The sequence below is a fragment of the Tiliqua scincoides genome, chromosome 2, assembly GCF_035046505.1.
Source record: "Tiliqua scincoides isolate rTilSci1 chromosome 2, rTilSci1.hap2, whole genome shotgun sequence".
In the NCBI taxonomy this organism is placed as follows: domain Eukaryota; kingdom Metazoa; phylum Chordata; class Lepidosauria; order Squamata; family Scincidae; genus Tiliqua; species Tiliqua scincoides.
Genome location: NC_089822.1, coordinates 191,169,245 through 191,175,044, shown reverse-complemented (window position 1 = coordinate 191,175,044; position 5,800 = coordinate 191,169,245). Strand labels below are relative to the sequence as shown.

Genomic DNA, 5,800 nt, shown 5'->3' with positions numbered 1-5,800 from the left:
TGCCACCCTCTCCCAGCCCCTGCACTTCTTTGCAACACACTTATCTCTCCTGGCACCTCCAGGACAGGGTGTGGTGCTGGTGGGCCAGCACAGGCCATCCCACCAGTGCAGTCAACTCCTAAGTCCCCGCAAATGTGCCTTACCGCACGTTTGCGACACTCTAGGCCAGTGGTCTCCAAAGTGGAGACCACTGCGCACTGGGAATTCCTTCCCCGGCATTTACCACTCTGGTGTGCCATGGGTCTCCATACCCCCAATCAGGACGATGTGACACTCTGGGCAGTTGCATCTATGGTGCAATGCCTCAGCGGGCACTGCGCCCAAATTTTCAGGCAGACATGACTGCCCAGAGCATCACATTGTCCCGATCAGAGGACATGGCAGGCTCCACTCACATAATGGATGTGTTCTCCCAAACCCTGAATCCAGCCCCTGGACCGGGGTTTGGAGACACCTACTCTAGGCTAGTGGAGCGGCAGCCATGATGGCAGAAGGATGAGTTTGGATTGCACTCTGAGTTTTGTTAAGAACTTTACCACAGTGAGGCAAGAACTGCAGCTGCTATTATAAAGGTAGAACAACATAACAACACAACAAGAAAAGGAAGTTAAACAAAGGTCTAGTAAAAGTAGGAAAAAGCAAAACCTAAACCTTTAACCAAGTAACAAGATAGATTAAAACTCCCTCTCCTCGTGGAGGCCAACGTTTACACCCTTTCTAACAATATACTGGGTGGCTCTGTTCCTATCCTGTTGTTCTTCCAACACATAATGGATGTGTTATCCCAAAATGCTGGGGTTACCTTCTCATAAGATACATTTGTTAACAATTTGTTTATAGTGGTTATTTTTCTGAATGACCTGGACACCATCTTCCCTATCTGGGTACATTGCTCCAGAGAATATGTAAAAATTATTTGGCTGTCAGCACTGTGAAGAATCAAGTTACTTTTATTTCAGTGCACTGAAATGGAGACGAGTGCTTGCTTCAGTGGGCGATATTTTAAAACACTGCACAGCTATTTGGTTCATTAGCCAAGTGATATCACCCTTAGGAGTGTTATGGAGATACTGAAGAATTTGTGTTCTATGCCTGTCCACAGACCCAGCCTCCTGCCATTCTGGTTTCTAGCCGTCAATACAATACAGATGCTCAGTATGGCAGCAGAAATCAGGTCATTCTTCACATCTCAACTGTTCGCATTTCTAGGCACACAAACAACATTTTGAAAATTCTTCTTGCTCAGAGAGAGCCACTCTGCAGCAGGCACCTCAGGCAAAATAGAGGCTGCTGTCTGCTTCTCTTTGGAGCTCACTAATAGGGCCAACAATCTTTTTAAGTCTCACAGTAGTTTTTCTCCAACAACAGTTCTCAAAAATGGTGACTATTTGCAGTGTGATTAATGGACGAATATCCCTGCCATTCTGCTATATTCTCTGGATAATTTTCCTACAGTCCATAATGCCTGCTGTTAACAGACATACTCTATGGGCCCAATCGTATCCTCAGGATACACCAGTGTATCTCCTTGTATGGCAGTGCAACAGCCCTGCCCGTGTTGCATCTGCCTCCCAACAGACGCACCACAAGCAGCAGAGCAATGCCAGGAAAATGCTGTGCTGACATAGCTTGGACATCATTTGGAAGCAAACACGACTCCACCAGCAGAAAGGCCCACTGGCATACCTGGGAGTCAGGGGGGCAAATGCCCCAGGCAGCACCTCACGGGGGGGGGGGCAGCACTGCAACACTTCTCCTGCCACCATTTTTTTCCCGGGTGCATTTTTTAGTCCTTACAAGGCCTTTTAAGGGCTGGGGAGTCTGCCCTGCCTGGGGAGTCTGTATGCCACAATTGGCATAGATAGGAGTTACCCCATAAGGAATGGGGAAGATGGTTGGCAACCTTCAGTCTCAAAAGGCTATGGTATAAGCATACAGCACCTGGTATTCCCAGGCGGTCTCCCATCCAAGTACTAACCAGGCCTGACCCTGCTTAGCTTCCGAGATCAGACGAGATTGGGCATGTGCAGGGTAACAGTTGCTGCAATGGGGAAGATAAAAACAGCAGAAAAATAAGCAGAAATGAAAGCACTAGCAAGAGTACCAAACACTGCTACTCTTTTTCCTATTTGCTCCCTGGGGTTTTAAGTGGAAACACTAAATAGGAAAAGGGTCTGTGCAACATTAAATTGTCTGCACTCACTTCACCAGAACATGTTCATAGGTTATGACTGCAAGGATACAGTGAACATAGCACATGCATTAGGAATTCTTCCCTTAATAAGAAAGTGAGGGGTAGTGAAAACATCCACCATGTAGGCAATCAGGCTGGTATTTCAAAGTTATCCAAATATTTGAAAAATCTTTGATTAAGATTAGTAAGTATTAAGGTGCTTACAGCTTTCTCTCATGCTCCAAAAAGCATGAGAAATTGTAAGTTAAAGTGATGTAATTTCCCTGTCCTTCTCCCAAGGGAACAGCTCCACATTCAGGGGGTTCTGAAAGGCCACAGGGTGTCACAGGCAAAGGTCATGTGGTCCTGGCAACTTAAGGATTTTTATTTAAGCGACAAGTTTAACAATAAAACAAAAAAAGCCTTTTTTTATGGGGCGGCGAGCCTAAGTATTTTATGTGCTTATGTGTTCATCCTTTATGCCTGTGATTGTTTGCTGCTTTTTTACATTGCATTTTACAGTTTTATTTTAGACGTATATATGTTCAAATTGTTGTAAGCCACTTTGGATGCCCCTCAGAAGAGAGTGGGATGGATGAAAAATTAAATAGGTAAATAAATAAATAACTCAACTTAGTTTTAATTCATACTACTTATGGCCCAATCCTAACTTTCAACAAATGCTTGCTTTTTCAAAATATTAACTAACATTTCTCACTCACTTTAATTAATAAAAAAGACCCAATTTAATTAATTAAATTTGATTTCGTTGCGGGGAGGGGGCTACAAAATGTTCTTTGCACTGGGCAGCAAAATGATTTACCTATGTCATTGGCTGCAGCATCGCCATGCAGAGATTTAGTGAGGATTGGGCTGATATCCATATAGCATGTGAAATATGCAATACTATAGATTGCTTAAATATCTTTATTTCCTTTTCTTTCTTCTCCCCTTTGTTAAAAAAAAAGATATATCATATTTTTTCCTTCTAATTGTCCTGAAAACAGAGTTATCTTCGCTTCTGTTTGCAATTGTTTTGTTTGTATTTGTATTGTTTTTAAGTACATATTTTTTCTTACAGAAATGAAAAATTAAAAATGGTCTCAATGTTGAATCTGAAAAGATCTTTTACAGACTAAAATTGTTGGATTTAATACCTTTTGTGAACAAATGTTTTGGAGATACATATTAATACTGATTTCTTTAATGTCCCTACCCTATATTGTAATGTGAATTTCTGTGGTTTTGTTCTATCATATACCTTCACAGCTCAAATAGTAAATAAAAGGCATTCATTGTTCATTAAACAGGGAGAACAGACTTAAACAAGTCGACCAACAGAGCGAAAGTCCGTAATGAATCAGCAACTCAACAGCATGCGACTGACTCCGAGGGGTTCCAATCAGCAGGAGACACAATTGGAACAGATGGTCTTGGTTTGATTAGTTAAATGTCCTAGATTAAAGTGAAAATATGCCGGAAAGTAGGTTAAGATTGATCAAAAACTGGTTGAAAAACGAGGGCTGCAATCTGATAACTCACTTTTTGGGAGGTAAGCCTCATTGAACACAAAGGGACTTACTTCTGAGTAGACATGCAGAAGATGGTGCTGGAAGTATACCATCATTTTGGGATGGAGAAGCACTTTTTTTGGATATTTTTGTCATCTATTGGTTAAAAACAACAGACTCACATCCCAATCCTATGCATGTCTACTCAGAACCAAGTCCCTTCAGAATCCGTGGGGCTTGCTTCCAGGAAAGTGTGGATAGGATTGGGCTGTCACAGGTTGCCTTGAGAATAGCCTACACCAGTGCTTCCCAATTCTTTTAGCACTGGGAGCCATTTTTAAAGATGACAATCTATCACGACCCACTAGCAAAAAAGAGAGATCCAGCGAAAAAGAAAATTTTATTTATTAGTAATAATTATTACTTAATAATTAATAATAATCAGGGTCCTGTGCTCCCAAGACTGCTAGAGACCCTACATATAGTGTGTGTGTGTGTGTGTGTGTGTGTGTGTGTGTGTGTGTAGACATTTGCTAGACTCTCCTAGGTAAGAACTTTTCCCCTAAAACTTTACGGTGATTCCAGGATACCCAGAAGGCTGAAGCAGAGAGCAGGATATGCAGTTAGGAACCTCCAGGCCAGACAAAAGTTTGAAACTGGATTCACACTTGTATAGCATGCCAATTGCTAGAGAAAATGGGAAAATATGACATTTTAATTTGGGGGCATGAAGATTACCTCATACCACATGTCAGCATTCCAGTTAACAATCATTGTTCCAAAATCCTTTCACGACCCACCAAAAATCAGCTCATGACCCACTGGTGGATCCCACCCACAGTTTAGGAAACACTGTGCTACAATAGTCACATATCCCCCAGACAGCCTATCTCACACATCATTTCTTCAAACGCAATACACATCCTGCACTCCTAATTAAGCACCAGTTGAAATAATCCAATTCTATGCCAGACTGAACTGCTGACAGTGGGGTCAATCCAGAGCCCTGTGTGCCAGCTCATTGCCAGCTCATTGCACTCTGTCACAAACGTGCTGCAAGGCACATTTGCAAGCAGTACTGCAGGCCCAGCTCTGGAGTTAGCCCAGTGCAAGCCCATGCTAGGCCAGCTCTGGTGCTGGCCCCACATTCCACAGCCCGGCGGTCATCCGGACCATCTGGCGGAGGAGAAGTGAGGTGGGATGTGGGGGGAGGTGGGGAGTAGGTGTTCTGGGTTGGGGAAAGGTGGGTGGAAGGTGGGGAGGAGGTGTGGCGGGGGAAGGGAGTGGGGCAAGAGGATGGCAGGACTCCAGATCCTGAGCCCCATGTGGAACCGCACTGTCTGACATGGGACTCTCAAATTCTGCAGCAGCTCCGGAGCTGCCGTAGAAACAAGTAGCCCCATTGCGCTGCTATTTCCCATACCCAGGGGAAGTCCCCTTCTCCTGAGGAGCTGCTGCAGGCTGTCCAGTTGCATTTATGATACCATGGCAGCCATTTTGGTGCTGCGGCAGCCCCACACACTGGGCAGCTCAGGATTGGGCTGTATGGTACTTTGCAACAGCAGAACTCAGTACCAAAATGGCTGCTGATGGCAGCACTCCTGGGACATGGTCAGATCTTGTCACACCAACCAGAGCAGGTAAGTCAGCAGTGGGGGAGGGGATAGTGAGAGAGGTAGGGAGAAATGGGGGCAGAGAGGCTGCTGGAGGGGGTGGATCTAGCAGTGAGGCTGCATGCCAGATCCTGTCCCCTCTTTTGCAAGCCTTCCTGCCCCTTTGCCTCCTTAGACTAGTCCAAGCAGACCCACTGGTGAGTGGGAGGTCGATGGTGAGGTAAGGGGAAATATGGGATACTGGGATGCACTCACCAGTCCCTGCACTAGCCTGTCGGGGGTGCGGGGAGCCCTGGGCGGAGCCTGCAGGGTTCCCCAGCTTGTTAGAAGTGAAAGTGGAGCGATTGCGCTCCAAAACCGGAAGTGAAGTGCGATCGCTCCACTTTCACTTTTGACAAGCTGGGGAGCCTGCAGGCACTCGCGTAGGGCTCCCCACACCCCCAACAGGCTGCTGCAGGGACTGGTGAGTGCACCCCACTCCCTGCAGTCCTCCTGAGCAGTGC

At 45.4% G+C, this 5,800-nt stretch overlaps 1 pseudogene; it reads right to left on the bottom strand.

Annotated features, from left to right (window-relative positions):
* Positions 1-1,932: 1,932 nt before the first annotated feature.
* Positions 1,933-2,046, bottom strand: LOC136643458 (5S ribosomal RNA; annotated as a pseudogene).
* Positions 2,047-5,800: the final 3,754 nt, after the last annotated feature.